The sequence below is a fragment of the Dermacentor silvarum genome, chromosome 8 (assembly GCF_013339745.2).
Source record: "Dermacentor silvarum isolate Dsil-2018 chromosome 8, BIME_Dsil_1.4, whole genome shotgun sequence".
Lineage (NCBI taxonomy): Eukaryota > Metazoa > Arthropoda > Arachnida > Ixodida > Ixodidae > Dermacentor > Dermacentor silvarum.
The window spans coordinates 18,869,249-18,880,325 of NC_051161.1; positions in this window are offsets into that span (position 1 = coordinate 18,869,249).

The following is an 11,077-nucleotide window of genomic DNA, read 5'->3' on the forward strand; positions in this document are numbered from 1 at the left end:
TATCTTTGCTGGTAGTTGACAGCAGCATCACGCAGGCGTCACACCCATACTCGCTGATGAGCTTCACGAGGTAGCCACCAACGTAGGCCAAGCCAGAGTACGTAACCGATGGTGAGATATTGGATTGCTGTTCCTTTAGGCAATTCAGTTGATCAAGTACCTTCTGAGGTACATGTGCAGCCATCTTTTCGGCATCGTCGACGTCTGGCGCATGGAGCTGCATTGAAAATCCGCTTTCCTTGACAATGTGGTCAAGTGCTGTCGTGACAGCCCTTGCATCTAGTGCGTCGTTGCCTCCACAAATGGACCTCAGTCGCCCGAAGACAGCCTCAATGGGATCGAACGTTCTGGTCAATACATATCAGACACCCCCCTGCTCAGGAGGTACCGTGTCGTCTGCACAGCAGATTACGTAGTGAATAACAATGCATGAAACGTTTCGTCCGTGAAGGCATCCCCTCCTGACGCAAGCGATCTTTGTTGGACGTTCTTCATAAAATTTACAAACTCATTTTCCAGCCAGAGCAATCGATAGTCGTCCTGCTGTGAAATGGGCGTCTTGCAGTCACTTCCGCTGTAAGTTGTATCATGAATGTCAAACCACTGTTTTCTTCATAAAATCAATAGTAGGGCCTGCTTCCTTGAAGGTTCTTGCAGCTGGGTCGCTACGAAAATTTGCTTGCAGATGCTGCAACGCTGCAATAACTTGTGGCGAGAATACTTGTACGGCTCGGAGCACATTCATCTTCTCCATATTTGACGGGTACACATGCTTTCGTGTCAAATTTCTTGCAAGTTTCACCGTTTTGTGTTTCTGAAACTCGTACAGCTGCTGGACAAACGTTCCAGTGATCGTGCCCGAGCCATCAGTAAGGGTCCGTTCAAGGAACTGACTGCGGATATACTTCAGAATGTGGCAGGGATCAAAACTCAGAAAGATAACTCTGTCGTTGTCCAATGGGTGGCTCACGGTTGTAGAAGAACAACCATTTCTCAGCAGCTTGAACATAGTTTTGTTTGCGGAGTAGTTGTCGGTCACAATGTGCACTACGACAAATCCGCACAACTCCACTGATGCTATGACTTCTTTCACCCAGGCGAAGAGGTCCCTCCCACTCAGCTGCTTGGTAAAATAATACGAGCAAGGAATTCTGTATGTGCTGGTCACACCTTGAAGAACAAAGCACAATACTCTATTTGCCAGGGTCCCATCTGCGCTGCAGGGCGCGCCGTCGTTCGGTCTGTCTTTAAATCCAAAAATGGTATCAGCCTTTCGTTCATACAAGCACTTTGGCTTTATTGAAGCCTCATCAATTATCAATGACGCCATGTGTTGCTTGCTGCTCAACATCGACGCCTCGAGAATCAGTCTTTCTTTCATGGCAGCGCTCATTCCTGATGATGTTGGTCTAGGGCCAACGTATTTCTGTATTGTGCACTTGGCGGGCAGTGTCAAAAATGCCCTTGCATGGTCATATCCTTTCGGCGATGCAAAGCGCCAAATGACGCATTCCCTTATGATGTCTTCAGGGTAGCTTGGGCGCTTTACGCCATAACATCGAATTTGATGCAAAAGGAAAGCCGCCTTCTTTTCTCCTCTGTCAGAATCCTCGACGATATCTCGCACCAAGCCGCAATTCTTGTCTTCACGGTAAGCGCTCAACTGTTTTTGTCCTTCTGCTACTTGCTGAGCAAGGCTGCCACACCTTGAGCGGTAGTAGGAATTTTGAGCACGGAGCCTCGCTACCAGAGAAACGTAATGACTCACTCGTTGCCGGTCGTTGTTGGTGGTCTGGGTAAAAACACTTCGAGTGCGCTCATTAGTGTGGTCTTCCACACTTGAAACGTCTTGGGATGACTCTGCTTCATCGGCTTTTCGTTTATTTTGTTGAGACCGCGGTGGAGAATCCCTAGCCGTTGGTTCTTTGCGAGGCTTTTTAGAGCTTAGTGCCATGTAAGAAGGATAATCCTCGAAGACTGTCGGCACGGCGCCAGAACGAAGTTTTCTGATACGGCACCCTTCAACATAATCGCGTTGAAGAAAGTGCCTGCTGCAGACTACTGTTGATGCCGACTTGTCGTTAATTATAAGATTTTCCCTAGAAATGTTTCTTTTCCAGTTTGAACACAGCTGTTGGTCGACCGGAAATTGATGAAATGAAACACCAACAGTCTTCCCAGGCCGGGATTTGCAAAGCGGCACGCAGCAGTAGACCATTGTCTTGGAGGTGGTGTCACGGTCTACGTATAATATTGCGAACGTTCATGAAGGACTCACCGCAACGAGTTCATCCCTGCTGAGTCCACGTCTAACATCACTTCACAAAATAATGTCCGACGGAAAAACTTCACATGAGTTCTCTGTGCATGACGAAACTGCACTACACATGGCACAGAATGGCGACTGGCTGAGCACCAACGTCGCGGCCTCCTCGAACATTCCAAACTGAGCGCGGCACCTGCGCGCGCTCCTAAGGGTGGGCGCGCGACGCCACCACATGGCAGGTCATCGAACTGCTCATGGAGGGGGAATGCCATTGTTCACGGGTCGACCGAGAAGGCCGTAAGGAGAAAGCGCGCGCGCGCATGTCCAGTCCGGCCGTGGCTGTAGTCGGTGACAAGCTAAGAATACACCAATGAATACACCTCTGTCGAACTCGATAGATGCGCAAGCCAATCACGTTTGCTCATTTCCATGATGTCGCCACGGAGGCGAACTTCTTTCAATATCGGTGCACAGGTGCTGCGCAGTTTTCTGGAAGTACTGAATTCTTAAGTTGTCACCAAGCTTAGTAAAGTGCTCTTTCTTGCAAACATGCAGGAGGTCTGTAGTAGCTTCTCATCGGTAGCATCAGTCCTTATCTTCTGATTTTATATTTGCAGTCTTGAGAGGACCAGCAACTGACCAAATGCAATATAGTCGAGGAAATTAAGGAAGGATGCCCATTTGCATTGGCTTAAGTCTAGCGCAACATAAGTAGGCAAACCAAAATTATTTTCAAATTGAAGAATGCTGCATAGAACTATGAACATTGGTACCCAGTAGAAGAGTAGGCGCTAGTACTGCATGTCCACGTACCATTCTGGATGCCTTATCTAGGTTAAGTGCATCACATCTCTTGGTTGATGAAACTTTCTTCACCGTTTTCATTACTGCTAGCAGCCCTTTAAACATATTTCCTGTCATAAATGACTTTACATTGACATGGGGCACTTACATCATGTAATAGCTGTGCGGCCTCTGAGCAATCTGCCATGATGTGGATATTCTGCACAGTGTTGCAAGCCTCAGAAGCAATATGTCTTAAATGGTTTGTGTGCTCATTCGATTGGAGGCTTCAATTACTTTTAATTCCTAACTATCAGGATGTTCAGCGTCCTGCAATTACAAATACAAAAGAAAGCTTTGCAGGCTGAACATAATGTTGTTAACAGCACCTTCAGTATAATTGCTGGATGTGATTAGATTAATCGTGATCTGAAGTGAAGGCGCGAAAACGACGACGGACGAAGAGAGAGCACACACACATGGCGCCCTGTGTGTGTGTGCTCTCTTCGTCCGTCATCGTTTTCGCGCCTTCACTTCAGATCATGCTTAACCAACACGCCCAACTATCCATCCTAACGTTGATTAGATTATTTTGGCTACTATATGCTTTGTGTTGCTGGGCAAAAAAAAAAATTGGATCTTTAATTTTTATTTGTCAACTTTTAAGTGTTTAGTCGGCTGTGGTTCCAGTGTGAAATTTTCCATTATGGGCATTGTTGACCATATGCAGCAATATGGAGTAGCTTATTTACTATCAGTATAAATTCTAACATGAGCAAGCTGGAAACGAATAGATGGTATTGTTTAATTTCCAGGTTTGCCTGCATTTGTAACTGTTGAACTATCTGTTCCTTTCAATTTTATGAGGTCAGTGTATGGCAAAAGTCAAACCATGAGCAAGTCAAATTCCCCAAATGTATTTTAATTTATATAAATGTAGTTTAGACAACCAGAATATTGGGTTAGGCTTAGAAGCAGAGGTACAGCTGGTGCATTTGTTACAGTTGTCATCAAAAGTATATGGACCGTGGGATCTGAGAAAAAAAAAAAAACTATGAATTTCCAAGCAGTTTGGGACCTTAGCCAGTAAAAGCATACAGTATTATGTTGTTTGCATACAGTAGTACAGTTTAGAAATCCAAATACCAGGCTGCGTGATCAAGCTGCAGAAATATTAAGGTCTTCCTCAGATCCCGTGGTCCATCAGATTTTGACACTAACTGTACAGAAAGGATGGTGCAAAACCGTTTCCTAGCTAATAACTGCTGTCACTGTAAAAAGTAGGCGACCTTGTTGCTAATCGTTTGCTTGTACTGCTGGGCACGTACTGCATCAAAAATTGAGCCCTTACCCTGTCTTGAGTGTTGCACATAACAGCCGAGTGCTTGAATATACATGCTTTTTTGTAGAGGAAAGCAGTGGAACATGTTACAAGCACCAAGACAGCGTGAGCTACTGAAAGAGAATTGGTGATAAAAGAGGTTAAGGTACCAGCACAAAAATTTTCTAGACTTCATAGTTTCACAGAATTTACACAAGAGATGATGTCCTATGTGTATTGCTCGAGGACTCATTGATGAGGTGGATGAGGTGTCATCACATCATTAAGAATGGTATTTGGGGCAAATGACCTCCTTTGAGAAGAATTGTTTAAGTGAATTCTTTGTTAAGATGATCATTCAGATATCCTTGTCTAGCTTTTATTATATTCAGTGTTTTTCACCTAAAGTGAACTTCTGGAATGAGTAACAGATTATTAGAGGTCCCTTCATATTTGCCTCAAGAGGATCTACTGAATAAAATAGACGCTTGAGGCATTCTTACGTGTCTCCAGTGGGGACATGACATTCAGTATATGTGAGAATATTATGAAGCATGAAATGCTTTTAGCTCCCATTGTCGGCGACCTTCAAGTGACCTTGAGCCAAAAGTCAGAGCCGTTATCCGGGCACTCGCACGAGAATATCCGGGCACTCAAACGAGAACATCCGGGCATCGTTGCGAGACCAAAATGAGATCATCCAGGCAACCAGTCAAAAGTTAAGAAAATGCGGTCTCTGGCCCCCAATCCCTTGTACAACCCTTTGTACGCTAGTTACTTCCCAAACAAGTTACAAAAAATATTGCTTCCAATTTCTTTCTAATGTTTGTTCACAATATCACTCAAGATGTAACTTCTAGTACGCTGAAGTTTTGTCATTTCCAATAGCGACATTCAAAAGGCAGATAGAGGGCATCATACATCTTTTGGCACTAAGACAGGGTTGCCTGTGCTCTTTTGAACGCCAGCAGTCCGTGAGTCGTGAGCGGTCCGCGACAAGAAGAAAAAGTAGTGACAGACACTGAGCGCGCTGCACTGTTGGAAGAAGAAAAGCGGTTGAAGGCGGTGGCACCACAGGTAGCAAAAGACGCCATATGGTAGTCATTTCATGCCTACATCTACTCTCGATTACGGGAGAGCCAGCATTCTTCTCTTTTGCTATGAAAGTCTTGGCTGCGAAGCTGCAGATTCTTCAATATGTCATTTAGTGCCTAGCACTGTACCATCTTTGTAGACTGAACATTCACAACTTATTTTTATGAAAGGTTTGCTGTGTTCGGTGTGTTAGCATTAGCAGCGCTTTGTCTTTCTATAGTCATTGAAGATTTTTTAGAGAGTTATAATGCTTTACTAATGCATTATCATTAGCATTACCATCTCTTCCACATGTCTGCGTGCTACCTAAACTGCACCAGGTGTGTGCGTAGTGTGGGTTAACTGAGGCTGGGCATAGCTGGCAGGTGACCAAAGCAGCAGTGGCAACGATAGGAATGGTAGTAGCATGCTAAAACTCCCTTTTGGTATTATATTGATGCCTGAATGTTGCTACAGCACCTGTAAGGAATTTTACGCTATTCTTTGACTTGCTCAGTATCTACAGCGGCCAGTTTGGAGACATTACATCACGGTGACTATGCCGCATTATGCTGAGCGGTGTTTCATATAGCAAAACATTTTTAACTTGGCTATCAGGTGCTGTGATTTGCATTGAAAACCTTTATTTGTTTGGTACTGGAGCCTATCGCTGGGCTGTATGTGGGAGTTGGCCGTATGTGGGAGTTGTGCTGAGCTGTATCCTTAAATGGGGCTGTAGACCTGAGACTGACTTCTGTATCTAATATTCTGGGCTGTGCTGTGGAGAATTCACTTTTAGCAACACCTATACCTTTTGTGTAACGTATGTTGTATTCCATTATGGGATATGTTCTGATAGTGGACTACTGATCTATTAGTGAGCCCTGGAACTGATACTGGGCTGTATTCTGCAACAGTCGCATTCAGCAATACTTCTAACTTCGCGTAACATGAAATCTGGCATCATGCCTTGCCATAGCTCGGGGTGTCTGTCAATCTGTCAGTGAACTTTACAGGGATGCGATGAGAAATCAATACTGACACATGTCTGGCCTAAAATGGCCTGAAAATTTATAGCATCTTCGATTTCTGCTTTTTCTGGATTGCCACTAGAGGGAAATACGGTGCTAGTTTTTACAGGGTTTTCTAGAGAGACGTTTCATCTAGCATGGGAATGATGAAAAGCACAGTTGTCGGATGCGGCTTACATGCATAGCAACTACAACTTTGTAACCACCTTTTCTGGTGTCGAAACAACGATGTCACATGCAAAAAATTTTGTGCCTGCTATGCAGAATTTATTGCTATTATTGTACTATACAACATAAGACACTGTGTAGTTCATTGTGTCGAGATTTGCTTGTCAGAGCTACTTTCTTACACTAAGGGTTTAGCCAGTGGTGGTGAGTATTGATGACAGTACCACCATGCCATTATGAAAGTGTTGTGTGGAGCATTTTATGAAATTGAGAAGAAACTTTTACCGCACTATACAACTGTAAAGTGACAATGCTGCACCAAAGCTACCAAGCTGAAACAATGTGGGAAGCATTAGTTCAGAAGCGAGTATGCCATCAGGCCAGAAGATTGAATATTTGGAATGAGCTATTCACAAGTCAACAGATTCATGTGCATCATGTGCTATCACGGGAAAATGTCATGTGCTATCACAGTGAGTCATGTGCTATCACGGGAAAATGAAGCCCAAGCAAGAAAAATCAAGTCGGGAAAATAAAATTAGGAGAGTCGTGCTTGAGAGAGGAGACATATTAGTATGCTTGATTAAAACATTGACATGCAATAAATTGTTCTGAAACAGAAGATAACTTTGTCATTATATAAGATTTTGTTAATGAAATTATCACATAGTTTTTGTGAGTCTTTCAGTTTTCAGTCTTTCAAAAGTTGTGTTTGCATATCATTATTCCTGTAATGTTTGAGTGATTGCAGTGCCATACGTCCCTCTATTAGGTTCTTATGGAACTCGGTGTTTGTAACAGTCTGAAAATGGTTCTAGTCTTTAAATGGGTCAGGTACCCCTTTCAGATGTCAGTAAGTGAAAACGTGCGATACTGTCATGGCTTCAGTGGTGAAAACCAAGATACTGTCTGCTTAGTATGCATTGTATAGACTCTAACGACTCCCTGACTTTCCTCTCTCGTTTGCTCTCTCTATAACGACTCTAGTGCCATTGCTGCATATAAATGCGAAGTGTTGTGGCGAACTTGGGGTGCGCTTACTAAATGTTCCTCGTAGACTGGTGTGTCGTAATGACACTAGGCTGTTTTGCTGCTTTAGCCAAACTGCAAGAGGATTTTGGTTTTGGGTATTTTGTGGTTGGGTATTGTGAAGGAATAAGGTAGAGTATGTATTGCTGCTGGCATTGAGATGTAGCTAACTGTAATCAAGATTTGGTGCACTTTTCTAGAATACCTGCATTCTATATGCTGTTTGACACACCGTCTGCTCACTTATGAATGTTGACATTTAACATTCTTTTCCACCACAGTCGACTTTCGCTCATTTGACGTCGGGCAGGATCAGTTTTCATTAATTTCCAGCATGTTCAACTGTGTTGAAAGCTGAGTATGCTTTCCTTAGGTGAATATAAAGCGCTTTATTGCACTTTATACACTGAGGGACAGATAACTTTGAAGCAGGTCGGCAGTTATCATTGGAGATGTATCACTGAAGATGTGTTCTTGGTCAATCACTTTTGGGGATACTGTCACCTTTGCATGATTTAACGTGCAGTGCAATGCCTTGTTGGAGCAGTGGGCATCCTGTCTGCCGACTTATTCAAGTGAGTTCACACTAAATTATGTCTGTGAAAGTGATTGGCCGAGAAAGTGATTGAGTTTTATGGTAAAACACTCAGACCACCACCAAAATGAGTACTGTCATACATGAAATGTGCTTTCACACGATGAATGTACGATGCTGTTAATGCAGAAAACCTGTTTTAATGGTAACCCATCAAAATACCAAAATGAGTACTGTCATACATGAAATGTGCTTTCACACGATGAATGTACGATGCTGTTAATGCAGAAAACCTGTTTTAATGGTAACCCATCAAAATACGTAAACTGGTTTTGTGTAGTGTTGGCACTTGAGTAAATGTAAAAGTGTGCAAAGCACGAACGTGCTATTTTCGTCAGCTTCATACTAGGGGGTTCTTTCCCCCCCCCCCCCCCCCCCTGGATGAAAGCAGCAAATCTGACAAAAGATATTGAGGAACACTGGCCAGTCACTGCCAAAGTGCAAATAGTGCTGCGTGCCACAGGTTTCTTTTCCTTTTTTTTGTCACATGTAGAGAAGAGTGCCCAATATGTTTCACAGTGCACATCAATCCACCAAGATCACTTCCGCAGCACATCGCTTGCAAGCATGGATACTGGCTGCCATCACAAGGATTTTCCAGTGAATAAGCCTTTGTGAGATGTATATTTTGAACGTAGTTTGGGTAATGCAAACCAGTTTGACCTGCCCTGCTGTGGTTAAATTATTGAAAGTCGACTGTGTAGCATTTCTGCCTCATATTGTTACTAGCATTACATGGGTTTTATACCTCTGCTTTCTTAATTCATTTATTTATTGTGACATGCCATGTGATGGCTGTGTATAGCGACAGTGTTATTGTTGAATATGGAGTGAAATTTCTTGGGAGAACATTTAATTTGAAGCCACCTCTAATCTTAGTGCACATATACATAAGGAAAGCTGAAATGTTCCCGTTATGCAATGTCTGGAGTTATTTGAATGAAACTAGATACATTCAAAAGAAAAATAATTCCAGTGTATACAATTTAGTTTCTCACACAGTCTGAAGAATTGTTATATCTAGTTCTGTTGTATAGTCAAGCTTCTAGCTTTAATGTTTTTTTTTCTATATTTTTGTCAATTTTTGTTTTAAAAAAACTTCGGGACCAAAGTAATAGGTCTGCTTACAAGATTCACATCAATTTGAGTTTTTCCATGAAATGCAACAGCAGTTACTGATGAGAGCATTTCAGCTTTTCAGATGTATTTTGCTGGTCACGAGCTAAAGCTTTCTCTTCAGTGAAATTTACAAAATGACTTGGAGTCCTTTGTACACACTGCTCAGTGGACTTGTTGAATGTTCACTTGGTTTGATTGATAGTTGGCTTCGGGCATGTGCTGGGTATTCTTTTCTTTATTCCCCCCTTTTTTTCTGTTCTAGTCAGGATGCTGCATTTTATATTTACCATTTCATGACTGCTGTTGGTGTGTGATGTTGCTCACGAAGTTGTTTTATCCCTGTGATGTGCAGTTGTGTTGACATTTGTTTACCTTATAGGTGATGTATAACAAAAGCTGTTACTGTTAGCTAGTGTGCTTTTTTTTTTTTATTTGTGTCACAGAGACTGTGCCTGGACACTGTTAACCTGTGCCAGTTATTTTTGTGATGCAAAGATTGACCTGTGTTAATGGTTTATTGTGGAAGATTTGTCTGGTGCGACACTGACATTACTCCTTTGGAGGAGTAAAATTTCCCGCGTGACAGAACACGAATGTTATATGACCTTTCCGTCATTATTCTGGAAGGGAGAAAAAAAAAAAAAGCAACCTTCCTCTCTCTTTGTTTTTTGAGTTGGGTTATATTTATAGAATCAAGCAATAAACATATAAAACCAGCCGTCATTGTTCGCATTGTTTTTTTTTTTTTTTCCTCCAGCTTCGCTTCAGTGCCTAAATGCGTGGGCGCTAACTGGCGCGAACAAAATAGGAATGCCTGATTTCTTTTTTTACAGTGCAGCTCTTGGCGCCCGTTCCTGCGTTTCGCGTCGTCTCTCGGCGTAACCGAGCGAACGAGCACAGCGAAGGATGACGGAGCGAACACGGAGCTCAGCGGGGATGAAAGACAGCGATAGCGAAATGGCGCGAGGAGGAGGGTATGGAAAAAGCGTGAGAAGAAAATCGTAGTGCCGCGAAAGACGGGCTGTGCGGCGACCATGGCTACAAGATGGCGACAGAGTAGCGCGCGTCGTCTGTTCAAGTATGACGCCACCGATACCATATATGAAAACAGCGCTGCGTGAGCGGAGGTATTAACCGTTGGCTTTTGCTGTCTGCGGCGGATGCTGTGAATCTTGCCCACGCGTCACCCTCCCGATTAGCGAGGCAGTCGCGCCACACTTCGCTCCGTTTGCAACGTGTCACACGATACGGATTGTCCGCGCCAAAAATGAAAACACGTATGCAGCTGCGCTCAAATTTCGCATTAGGAAGTATCATAATCGTCGGTGAATTTTGTTTTGTTTTCAAGCCTTGTGCTTTGGCTGTATAAATCATAAGAGTTCTAGTGAGAAACGCTATGGCTAGAGTGACCACGTTCTAGTACACACTATATATGGCACAAATAGACTTGCATACTATTTCTTTGAAAGACGATTATGGCGACCGCACCTATCTGGCCATAGAGTTTCATATTACTATAACAAAACTCTATGTATCTGGCTTATTGCAAAGTGGTAATACACGTTATTTTATGAAACTCTATGGTAATAATAATAATAATAATAAAGGTTTTAGGGGTCTTATAACGTACTGGCTTGCAGCGCCGCCAAAGTGTTGGCCGTTTTGTCGAGGAGAAAGTTGAGGCTCATGGT